This window comes from Rana temporaria, chromosome 2 (assembly GCF_905171775.1).
Source record: "Rana temporaria chromosome 2, aRanTem1.1, whole genome shotgun sequence".
NCBI lineage: Eukaryota > Metazoa > Chordata > Amphibia > Anura > Ranidae > Rana > Rana temporaria.
This window is the reverse complement of record NC_053490.1, coordinates 519978817-519992548: the sequence shown is the minus strand read 5'-3', so window position 1 is coordinate 519992548 and position 13732 is coordinate 519978817.

Here is a 13732-nt window from a genome sequence, read left to right as displayed (position 1 = left end):
TTTTTTATATAAATGTTTCTTTATATATATTTTTTATTAAAGGGCCCAGATGGCAACCCCCTTTTTTTTGTAATTTATTTTTATTAAAAAAAAAATATTAAAGGGCCCAGAGGTCCCCAGGGCCCCAGATGGCAACCCCCTTTTTAAAATATATTTTTTATATATATTTTTTATTTCTTTTTTTCTTTTTATTAAAGGGCCCAGAGGTCCCCAGGGCCCCGGATGGCTACACCCCTTTTTTATATATATTTTTCTTTATTTCTTTCTTTCTTTCTTTTTTTGTAAAGGGCCCCCCGCTTCTAAATTTGCGGCAGCCCCCCCTGCTTCTCAATTTCAGGCGGCAGCACCCCCCATCCCAGTTCTCTGCTCCAGGGGGCCCATGCCTGAAGCTGTGTAAGTGGCCCCATAATTCCTGATGGTGGCCCTGCCTCCCGTTAAGCCCCTGTGCTGCCCACAAATCAGGCTGAAAATCATCAGCGGCACGCAGCCAGTGACAGTACTGCTTCCCTTCCCAGTGTTTTAAAATGTACAGCACCCCTGGCTTCCCTTTAGACGCGCACTTCTCCCTTCCTGCCACTGAGTGCTGCTTGCATATAAAAGTGAATTAGAATGTGATTTTATAAAATCCCCAGTTTGCTCTTCCTGAGGCTGACTTCTTCATGTCCTGCTCCTCAAGGTATGTCACTGTTTGCTAATCTATATTGTAAATTGAAGTTTTCTGTAGAGTGTGCCCAAAGTCTTTATAATATTTGATGATTCACTGCAGGTCTGGTCAGTGTTTTAAAAAGTTCCTCTATTTTACACATGGCATGGCATGGGGTCACAGCACCGTCTGTCCATTCTGCTTTAGCACCATGGGACCCCATGCCATGCCATGTGTAAAATAGAGGAACTCTTTAAATCACAGACCAGACCTGCAGTCCAGGCTGAGTAAAGCCTCAGAGTACATGACATTACTGTCTGTATTTAACTGCTTGATGGGCTTATTTTGGGCCTGGCTGGTTCACATGTATGTGTTTTGGCGGCCCACATTTGCGCAGGCACAGCAGCACTGTCAAACTTGCTGCATTTTTAGATGTTTAGGTCACGCTTTTAAAAACACAGTGCGTTTGTGTGTGCAAGAACTGCAGGTAAGTAGCATGGTGCAAAAGCAGAATGGATTTCAAGGCAACTGTATTTTTAAAATTCTGAATGCACCTTTTTTCTGCAGGAAACAAAGGCATGGCAGCCCATTCAAATCAATGGGCTGCTGTACCTGCACAAATGAGGACCGCCAAAACATACATGTGAACCAGCCAGGCCCAAAATAAGCTGGAGGGGGGCCCAAAAAAAATGTTTGCCCTGGGCCCAAACCATATTAAAGACGGCCCTGCTTACGCCAGTCGGATCTTAGGCTAATTTCGGCCTATCTTGCTTTCTGAATACAGAAAGAAGATACGCCGGCGCAGCTTTGAATTTACGCGGCGTATATCCTCTTGACCACTGGGCACTTAAACCCCCTTCCTCACCAGACCAATTTTCAGCTTTCGGTGCTCTCACAATTTGAATGACAATAACTCAGTCATACAACATTGTGCCCATCTGAAATTTTTGTCCTTTTTTTCCCACAAATAGAGCTTTCTTTTGGTGGTATTTGATCACCTCTGCGGTTTTTATTTTTTGCGCTATAAAAGAAAAAACACTGAAAATTCTGTAAAAATAAAAAATAAAATTCTCGTTTCTGTCATATTAGCAGGTATTGCGGAGTATGGGGGGTATTGCAGAGTATGGGGGGGTATTGCAGAGTATGGGGGGTATTGCAGAGTTTGGGGGGTATTGCAGAGTGTGGGGGGTATTGCAGAGTGTGGGGGGTATTGCAGAGTATGAGGGGTATTGCAGAGTGTGGGGGGTATTGCAGAGTATGGGGGGTATTGCAGAGTGTGGGGGGTATTGCAGAGTGTGGGGGGTATTGCAGAGTGTGGGGGGTATTGCAGAGTGTGGGGGGTATTGCAGAGTATGGGTGTTATTTATTGCAGAGTATTGCACAGGGAGGGAGGGATGGATCTGTGACTGCATTTGTCACAGATCCATCCCACAGCAGCTGCTGCCGCTCTCCCCCCTCTCCTCTCACACTGTACCGATCGGTACAGAGAGGAGAGGGAGGAACCGGCGTCATTACATGACGCCGGTTTGTTTACAAGTGATCGCTCCGTCATTTGACGGAGCGATCACGTGGTAAACCGCCGCTATCAGCGGCGATTTACCACGATCTGTGATGCGCCGGGTCTTCTAGACCCGGCGCTCACAGATGCTTCTGGGAGCGCGCCGCAGGGGGCGCGCGAGTGAAGCATTCTGGGAGGACGTCCCAGGGACATCGTCCCGGAATAACTCCACCGCTCTGTAGACGTCTTTTGTCTATGGAGCGGTGGGGAAGTGGTTAAATAGATACGCCGGCGTAAATCAATGCTGAATCTAGCCCTAACTGTTTTACCTTTCAGCAAACACCTGCCAGAGTAAATCTGATCAGTCGGTTCTGTGCAACTTATCCATCTCCATGTGAACCTTCACCCATTAAACAAACCCTTTTCTCTCCCATTTCCTTCCCCTTTCCTCTTACACAATTGGAGAACGTTTCCTCATTTTTGATTTTCTTTTTGTACCTTTTTTTTTATCTGTAGCCCAACATTTCTGGCTTCCTTGTCTAGATGAGAATGGAGTAAGTCCCCTGCTGCTTCCTATGATGTCCACGTTATGCATTTCTGGAGGCAATGTTTTTCTCAGGGCTGCATGCACGGCGCATGGGCAGGCATGAAGGTGGACACTTACCTCCACACAGGGGCAGACTGACAACTCATGGGGCCCCCGGGCAATAGAAGATTATGGGGCCCCCGGGCTTACAGATGGCCACCATGCCAGGTGGCAGTGCAGAGGCGGAGCAGCTAAAATCTCTGGATTTTCACATCAAAAGCATGTCAGTTTCGGACATATGAGGGACAGATGTAAAAAAAAACACAGGTTTTCACATACTGTCCCTGGTTTTACTGAGCCTGGCAACCCTGATGGTGCCCCCTAGTGGCATGGGGCCCTCGGGCAGTGCCCGAGTGCCTCAATGGTCAGTCCGCCCCTGCCTCCACACTTCTTGCTTGTACTGGTCAGCTTCAGTGTGACAGTCACCACCAGAAGAAGGCAGGCCGGACACAATCTCAGAGGCCGGCCACACCCCACACAATTTTTTTTCCGAGTGGACACCCTGCCTGGCAGCATCACTGTCAAACAAATTACATAGGGCCAGATCCACAACCAGCGGGCGCAACTTAAATGTTCCGATTTAAGTTACACCGCTGCAAAATTTCTACCCAAGTGCCCGATCCACAAAGCACTTGCCTAGAAATTTGCAGCGGTGTAACTTAAATCTGTCCGGCGCAAGGCGTGCCCAATCTAATGGGGCGAGTCCCATTTAAATTAGGCACGCTCCCACGCCGGACGTACTGCGCATGCTCCCGACGCTATTTTCCCGACGTGCTTTGCGCTACGTTGCGCTGAGTTTTGTGAATCGGGACGGGTAAAAAAGAGATGCGGCGGGAAATTTTTTTTTTACATAACAAATGATTTAGTATATTTACTGGTTCCTGGAGGGAGGAGGGGAGGAGAGTTTTGCATAGACAAGGGGCAGCAAGTTCCTCCCGTTGCTAAGAAACCTGACCTGAAACTATTACATTGCTTGTGCAGCACTGAGCATGTGCGAGATCGGCTGAAATCCAGGAAGTCATACAGTCTGGCTTTATGATGCCCACACTTAAGATGGCCCCAGTCAATTTCTATTTTATAAAGTGTCTAAATGCTGTAACAACCTAACAAAACGGACCTTAGTTTTTACTAGACTTTACTAGAATACATTAAGCTTGTGTATTACAGGGGTATTTATATTTAAAAAGTGAAATTGTGGCCGGAACTCCGCTTTAAATCTAAATGATTTATTGCAGAAATGAGGGCAACACTGTACATAACCTGAGCTCTACCTTCAAGTCAGGAGTCCTTGGACCAAATTATTTTTACAGTAGCTACTGTGGGCAAGGGGGGATACCGTAGATATCAGAAAATATCCAAACACAAGGCTAGTGATGGTGATGGTGATGATATATACATGGCTGATGAGGAGAGATTAGGTATACATTGTATGTAAGCTGAGCAGTGGGGATAGGAAGGGTGTAAATGTGCCTACAGGTAGGAGAAAATCTTTCATGTTCAGATGTGTACTTTAACGGTCAGGGGTTAACGCCGTTGTAACGGACATATGCATGCTGCCGGGACAGTTATAATTTTCATGCAGGGAGGACTACAAGGAACTGCATGGCTTGTCACAATTGGATGTACCACATTGTATTCTGAGCTCAAAGGGTTAATTGGACAAGTCTCTTTCATTGCTGAATGCTAATGTTCCCTTCGCATAGCTAATGAGAACTCTCTCTTTTATGTAGGTAACAGCCCCCCTGTGAGGTGTATGCTGATGGGGATTATGTGTGAGTGATAATTGTTTTAAAGGTTAATTGAATTCTATTGAGAAAGGAATGTGCCTGGCCAGAAAATGTTAAGTGGTTTGCGGTGCCGAAGCGTCTAGAGACTGGTCAAGTGATTAATTCAAGGAGATGTCATTGTTTCAGGGGGTCTGTGTTGAAGCCCCCTACTGGGTGAAGGGGGGGGCGGAAACTGTCATTGTTCTTGTAACAGTTGTAAGCAGATATAAGCAGGTGAAATATGCCAAATAAAGGCAGTCTGCTTGACTCTTCAAACGTAGCCCGTCTCGTTTCTTGGAAGGGCGTTCGATGGGATATACCGGCGGTACTTGCATATCGCAGCTTGCCAGGGAAAAGGACGTCTCTAACGGCTGAGACCCTCACACTACCAGTGGGTAGCCGTTACAGCCGTTTACGATATTCAATTCCACCAACCCACGACAGCTTATCAACACTCCACAAACCAGGCAAACACGATCCATATGGATTTCCCCCAGAGACGAGACACACACAGCTCTGTTCTCTGGTTCAAAACGAATAGATACTTTAATGGTAAACTCAGGTTTTTATACAGTAGAAACCAAGAGTGAACAATGAATCAACTCCACCCACAACTTGACACAAGGAGCCCAATACACATTTTTAGTCAGACTTTCTGGCACCGATACAATCCACATGAGTTAATTAGCTACAGCTGACAAGTCAGATATCAAGACTCCAGCTTTTCTTACCTGCTATACAAAACACATTTCATCAATAGAACTTTCACACAATACAGTGTTAATTAGCATCACACAATGAAAAGGTCTTTAGAAGCCAGACTAGGGTTAGTTTACATGACAGTAGCAGTCTTAATTACCACCTTAACAGTCTATGTTCCACATAGAATGAGTCCCTCTCCTATTGACCTGTTGGGTTCAGAATCAACAACTTGTAATATTTCAAGATATCCTGCAATACATGAATTATCATTACTGTCCCATCTCATGTAATCCGAGATATCATTTCTCAGTCATCCTATGCTCCTAGTGGACATAGGATGACCCTAGACACAAGAGTCATTGGTGAACCTGACACAGGAGTACCCCACACCCTTCAAGAGCCTCTGGGTCCCACGGACCATACCGTTACATGTACATTGATGAGTGTTATGCCTTGTACACACAATCGGAATTTCCGATGGAAAAAGTCAGACAGAATTATTTCATCGGATATTAGGACCGCGTTTATGCCCCATTGGACTTTTTTCATCCGAAATGTCGACGGACTTAGAAAGAGAAAAAAATTATATCGGAAATTCCGTTCTTCTGTATGGAACTCCGACGGAGAAAAAAAACATGCATGCTCAGAATCAAGTAGACGCATGCTCGGAAGCATTGAACTTCATTTTTCTCGGCTCGTCGTAGTGTTGTACCTCACCGCGTTTTGGGCAGTCGGAATTTGGTGTGACAGTGTGTATGCAAGACAGCTTGAACGGAATTCCATCAGAAAAATCCTTCTGAGTTTATTTTGATCATGTGTACGGGGCATAACATTTAGCCCTACTTCGCAACCATGCCTTATAGCAAAGTAAATGCCATATCACTCCTACATGATAGGGAAGAAAATGCAGTCAACTATGAAGGGAAGGAGGTCATAGCTTAGCTTACCTCCAGGCATGCTATTTTATGATATGCCATAAAGCCTTTGCTACTGAAAGTTTACAATGCTATCTGTAGGCTGTTGGCTTGGGAGACATTTGCCTAATGGGTTTGATTACCTGTGATTGGATTGTTTCAGGGGCGCTGTAAACTGAAATGTCTACTTTACAACATGCTGACTACAAATGTCTGGGTTTTAGTGTGATTATCTAAGGCAGGCCGTAGATTATGTAAATTGCTTGGTTAACCATCAACACAGTCAGTGATGATGGGGGAATCCCTCCCACAAAGCTATTGTGTTCTCCTAGCAGGGAAGCCATCACTGCTGGGAGAGCACAATGATTACTGCCAGTGGCTATAGCCACTGGCAGTAATCACATGCTTAACCCTTTCATGCCTAAGTTTATTTCTGACATTTGGTGTTTACAAGTTAAAATCCGTATTTTTTGCTAGAAAATTACATAGAACCCTTGGTTTGAGAGTAACTTGGTTTGAGAACGTTTTGCAAGACAAGCAAAATGTTTTAATAATTTTTGCCTTGATATACAAGCGATGTCTTGATATAAGAGTAGCGTCGTGTCACAACTGAGTATAAAAAGAAGAGAGGAGCCTCTAAGTGTAGCAATATGGTTACATTTAATGAAGGTACAACATTTAGCAACTCTTTGCTACACTTAGAGGCGCCTCTCTTCTCTTTTATACCTTGTAAAAAAAATGCTTTGATATACAAGTGCTTTGGATTACAAGCATGTTTCTGGAACGAATTTTGCTTGCAAACCAAAGTTTTACTGTATATAATTTTTTAGCAGGCAATCTAGAGAATAAAATTGTCAATTTCAATTGTTGCAATATTTTATGTCACACGGTATTTGTGCAGCGGTATTTTAATCGCAACTTTTTTGGAAAAAGGACACTTTCATGAATTAAAAAAAAATGAAACAGTAAAGTTAGCCCACTTTTTTTATACAATGTGAATGATGCTGTTACGCAGAGTAAATAGATACCAAACATTTGACGCTTTATAATTGCACGCACACGTGGAATGGCGGCAAAATACCTAAAAATCTCTTTAATTTTTTTTTTTTAAGTTACCAGGTTAGAGTTACAGAGGAGGTCTAGGGCTAGAATTATTGCTCTCGCTCTGAAAATCATGGCAATACCTTTTAGCCTTTTATCGGTTGTTATCCCTGGGAAGCCGATCGCCTGCTCTAAACAACGGTACCGGGATGATTCCTGCAGCTGCGGGTATCATCCCGGTATAACCCCCGAAATCCGAGGCCGCATATCTGCGTACTCTCGGCGAGAAGGGGTTAAAATTCGACATGCTGGTTGTACCCAGGTCAGTCAAAATATCGACTTGAATTAGCCGGCCAATTGATGAATCAAGTCTCAGCTAGTCCCTGCTGAACTGGACAACATTTGATCCATCTATGGCCATATTTAATTCAGAGATTATAGGGTTTCTCCAGAGATTGCTAGGGGTTCCTTGAGCAATGGGCAGTTTCTGACTCTCAGTTAAGTTCCCATTGATACTATTGATTTTTTTGGCTGTCTGTAGGACAGCTAATTCTGCAATTCTTCCCAATGATCACACTGATGTATCCAGAGGCGTAGCTTGAAGCTTGTAGGCCCCGATGCAAAAGTTGACCTGGCCCCTGGACTGTTCTTACCCTGTGCTCCTCCATATTCAGGAAATGCCTCACAGCTTGTGCCCAGCCAATGACAATGGAGGGGTGCGGACCGTGGAAGGCAAAGTGGAAGCTCAGTACTGGAGCGTGGCTGTGGGGCCCTTGGGCAGATCAGAGCTGAACTTTGTGGAGGATATGATAATATGACAGGGAGGCTGCAGGGGCCCCATGGAGCTAGGGGTGGGGTTTGCGATTGTGACCCCTGCAACCCCTTATGCTACGCCCATGGATGTATCATGATTTGTAGATATAGTAATTTTCAGCAGGGGTTCCCTGAGTCTAGAAAGTAATTTTAAGGAGCCCTCTGTGTTGAAAAGGTTGAGAAAGGCTGGTCTAAGTGATGATACCCCCAGGGTGCAAAAGTCGTTATCTGGCCCTGTATGAAAATAATTCCTTTACTAAAGGTTTTGGTGGGTGGACATTTTGCATATTAGTACACACATCTTTCCTACACATTATTCATAGCTCTAATGTTCCAGGATGGAATGGGCATACATTTGTTGATTATCAGTTACTAAATCTATACTGAGCCAGATAGGACTCTGCTGCTGTTAGAAGAGCAGAGCGGGGGGCAGAGAGGCCAAAGGTGTCAAAAATAAACATTTATAAAAAATACATAAAAAAACAGAGGTTGCCATCCGGGGCCCTGGTGACCTCTGGGCCTTTTAATAATAAAAAAAAAATATATAAACAAAAATAAAAAATTAAACATTTATATATAAAAAAGGGGGGTTGCCACATGGGGCCCTGGAGACCTCTGAGCCCTTTAATAAAAAACAAATATATAAAAAAATTCAATTTTTTTTATATAAAAAAACAAAAAAAGGGGGGGTTGCCATCCTGGGGGCCCGGGAGACCTCTGGGCCCTTTAATAATATATATATATATATATATATATATATATATATATAAAAAAAACGTTTTTTTTATAAAAAATAAATAAAAAAAGAGGGGGGGTTGCCGTCCGGGGCCCTGGGGGGGGCCCCCTATTGGGCGGGGCCCAGTCAAGCCCAATGGTAAGTCCGGCCCTGGACATGGCTATGGGATTGGCAGGAGTGGAGGATTCGAGGAACTGTATGTGCCATTTATCACTGCTATATGTCTGTACAGCTAAAGAGACATTTATCATGGTGAACGATTGAGAAGCTCTTCCTGTGGCCTCACCACATTAGGTCTACACAGGATGTGTTCAACACCTACAAGGAACTAATAATGAGTTTGCCAAATAGCCATAACATGTATCTATATATACGTGTACATATATTAATTCAGATGTACAGAATAGTTGCGGTAGACATATATCAGTGATGAAGATAAAGTGATGAAGAGTTAGTGCATATTGGGAAAGACATATTGGCTCGGTTCGTTTTTCTGAAATCGCAATTGCTTACTTGCCCCGGCATAACTAATGCTCCTGATTCAGGAACCTCGTTACGCCGACTGCAGCCTAAGATATGCGAGGCATAAGGCTCTTATGCCCGCATATCTTAGGCTGCATTCTTGCGATGGCCGCTAGGTGGCGTTCCCGTTGTGCTCAGCGTATAGTATGCAAATTGCATACTAACGCCGATTCACAACGTTACGCGAGCCCTGTGTACGCAGTTTACGTCGTTTCCGTACGGCGTTTTTCGCGTAAGGCTGCCCCTGCTATTAGCAGGGGCAGCCAATGTTACGTATATCCGTCGTTCCCGCGTCGCGAAATTTCAAATTTACGTAGTTTGCGTAAGTGATTTGTGAATGGCGCTGGACGCCATTCACGTTCACTTTGAAGCAAATGACGTCCTTGCGACGTCATTTGCCGCAATGCACGTCGGGAAAGTTTCCCGACGGAGCATGTGCTCTACGATCGGCGCGGGAACGTGCCTAATTTAAATGATTCCCGCCCCCTACGGGATCATTTAAATTGCGCGTGCTTACGCCGGGCATTTTGCCGGCGCGCCCACGCAATTTACGGAGCTACTGCTCCATGAAACAAGGGCAGCGCAGTAAAAAAAAAAACGTTGCCCTGCGCCTCCGTAAAAAATGCGCAAATCTACCTGAATCCGGGCCCCTGTGTTTACATGTAAATGCAGGCATTCATATGTAAATAGAGATGGACCAGCAGCATTCATATGTAAATAGAGGCGGTATGCATATGTATATCACGCTCCCCTGAGGTAATTTCCACCATAGCCTATACTGAATGCTGCCCGCTGGGGAGATAGGGGCATGTTTGAAAGTCCTGCCTGCAACTGTGGTCATTAAAGTGTTACTAAACCCAGTAATATGAAAATAGTTCATCTGCACCCACCCCTCACAGCTTATAAATCTTCTTTTTACATTAACATATTGCTACTATATACTATATACAGTATATATATATATATATATATATATATATATATATATATACAGTATATATGTACAGTTTGTCCAGTGCTGAGAGTTCAGGTAGGAGGAGATTTCCACTGCAGCCTGTATACACGCCCACATGTGTGATGTCAATATCATGTGACCTGCCTAGTTCAGCTCAGAGGCCCAAGACATTTTTAAGTTAAATACACCATTAAAATATTCAAAGTGAAAGCCAAATGATTTATATTTCTGGGGCAGCACAGTGGTGTAGTGAGTAGCACTCTCGCCCAGCAGTAAAAAGGGTTGCCTGGAGTTTGCATGTTCTCTCTGTGCCTGTGTGGGTTTCCTCCGGGTACTCCGGTTTCCTCCTACACTCCAAAGACATTCTGATAGGTTAATTGGCTTCTGCCCAAATTGGCCCTAGTATATGAATGTGAGTTAGGGACCTTAGATTGTAAGCTCCTTTAGGGTAGGGACTGATGTGAATGTACATTGTATATGTAAAGTGCTGTGTAAATTGATGGCGCTATACAAGTACCTTAATAATATTTCTAGTTATGTATAGTACAAACAGCCAGATGAGCTGACTTAGGATACATTTATTATGTTTCAATCTACATAATTGCTGTGTGTGTTTTTTCTTTTTATATATGTCTAAAGTGTTTCTAAAGGCAGAAGGTTGTTTTTTAACCCTAACCACTTGCCGACCGCCGCACGCCAATTTACGTCGGCAGAATGGCACGGGCAGGCAAACAGGCGTACCTCTACATCCCTTTGGAATTGCCGCCTAGCGGGCATGCGCTGCGGGAGCATGCCCGCGTGTCCCGCAAACTCGATGTTCACAAGCGGCCTGCGATTATGACACAGAGAGGCAGAACGGGGAGATGTAAGCAAGGCATTTCCCTGTTCTGCCTAGCAACATGACAAGTATCTACTGCTCCCTGTCATCGAGAGCAGTGATCTCTGTCATGTTGTAGTGAGCCCATCTCCCCTGCAGTTAGAACACCTCCCTAGGACACAGTTAACCTCTTCATTGAATCCTTAATTGTTTACCCCCTTCCCTGCCAGTGTCATTTATACAGTAATTAGTGGCTATTTGTAGCTCTGATGACTGTATAAATGTGTGTCCACCATATTGTCGCAGTCCCGATAAAAATCACAGATCGCCGCCATTACTAGTAAAAAAATAATATTATAATAAAAATGCCATAAATCTATCCCCTATTTTGTAGACGCTATAACTTTTGTGCAATTAATATACACTTACTTTACCAAAAATATGTAGAAGAATACGTATCGGCCTAAACTGTGGAAGAAATTAGACAAATGTGAGGCATAGGAGATCAAATCGAGACACCACATCCCATATGTTAATTGAAGCAAAAAAGGAGGAGGGAAAGGGTAACAAACCCAGGGACTTTAAACGGTGTCAATAAAGAAAAAAGTATATCAAGTAGAAAAATACATACTTTATTAGATTTAAACATACATAATTAACCACTTGCTTTCCAGCCCATAGTCAAATGACGTCCTGTTTTTAAAGATGGATATCTCAGTAACGGCAGCAGCTGCTGCCACAACTGAGGTATCCATCTTTAGTGCCGACGGTCCTGTACACGATAACATCGGTCTCCGCGGCGGATTCGCCGCGAGATCGCCGTTATCGGTGGCGGGAGAGGGCCCCCCCCCTCCCGCCGCTGTCCCGCGCCCTCCGCCGCTTACCGGAGCCGTCGGTAGAGGCGGAAGGGATCGCGACCATCCGGCAGCTGAGCGGGGACGAGACTGAAGGAAAAATCTCCTTCGCCCGTCCCCATAGCTCTGCTGGGCGGAAGTGACGTCAAAACGTCAGTCCCGCCCAGCCTCTTAAAGAGACATTTTTTTTTTTTGTCATTTGAAAAAATTACATTTCCAAATTTTTTATTTTTTTTTGCATTTAAGCCCAAATATGAGATGTGAGGTTTTTTTGACCCCCAGATCTCATATTTAAGAGGACCTGTCATGCTTTTTTCTATTACAAGGGATGTTTACATTCCTTGAAATAGGAATAAAAGTGATAATTTTTTTTTTTTTTTCAGTGTTAAAAATTCTAAAATAAATAAAAATAAATGCGAAAAGCAAAAACATTTTTTTTTAAAGTGCCCCGTCCCGACGAGCTCGCGCGTAGAAGCGAACGTATACGCGAGTAGCGCCGACATATGAAAACGGTATTCAAACCACACAAGTGAGGTATCGCCGCGATCGTTAGAGCGAGAGCAATAATGTTAGCCTTAGGCCTACTCTGTAACTCAAAAAATGCAACCTGTAGAATTTTTTAAACGTCGCCTATCAAGATTTTTAAGGGTAAAAGTTTGACGCCATGCCACGAGCGGGCGCAATTTTTAAGCGTGACATGTTGGGTATCATTTTACTCGGCGTAACATTATCTTTCACAATATATAAAAAAATTGGGCCAAATTTATTGTTGTCTTATTTTTTTATTTAAAAAAGTGAATTTTTTCCAAAAAAAGTGCGCTTGTAAGACCGCTGCGCAAATACGGTGTGACAAAAAGTATTGCAATGACTGCCATTTTATTCTCTAGGGTGTTAGAAAAAAATATATATATAATGTTTGGGGGTTTTAAGTAATATTCTAGCAAAAAAAACTGTTTTAGTCTCGTAAACACTGAATCTGAAAAACAGGCTCAGTAACGAAGTGGTTAAAAATGAAAGTGAAACAATCACAATTTGATCCTATGAGGATATACGTGACTTCAGAAAGAGCCACATCGATGACCTGTACATGGAATGCCCAACATGTTTTGCCCTGAACAGGGCTTCGTCAGGAGCTTGTACAAGGCATACTATAAGAAAAAAGGGAATAATCATGTATGAAAAATCCAGCATTGAGACAATAATCAGTTGACAAGCTCAATGTACAATGCACATACTTAGAACAAGTATAGTATATTGGGATGAACGTTTTTACATAAAAACGATAAAAAAGAAAGGAAAAACAATTTATCACAACAGTGAGAGATGCATATACATACATATATGGAGATACATCACATAAATGCTACTAGGCAAGCCACTTACCCATAGGGCAAAAAACTTTTATCCAAATGCGTAGTGAAAGTGAACTTTAGGATTCAATAAAACATTAGCAGAGGGAGTAGGATAAACACAAATTCCCACGCAACTGCCTCAGAGGGGTGCCCCTAGAGTTTCGATCCATCCCGCAATGAAGAGAGAGGCTATAGTAAATAAAAGCAAGAAATATAGGTAGTATGTAAATATGTATTTGGTTGCACAGAGGCACACCAAAAGACAAAAAACAATCAAAAGGGCACAGGGATAAATCTATGCGCCATAATAAAGCTTTTAGCTAATATGTTATATTAAATACCTGAATATTTTAGGCTCAGAGTGTAGGGTCACAGGTGATGAACTGGCTGTGATAATAAAGAGAACTTCAAAGAGTTGCAATTTCGACCATATGCAGCAGCCAGTGCAGCCCAACCTGGATAACTGTTTAACCACTTCCTTACTGGGCACATATACCCCTTCCTGACCAGGTGAAATTTCAGCTTGTGGCACT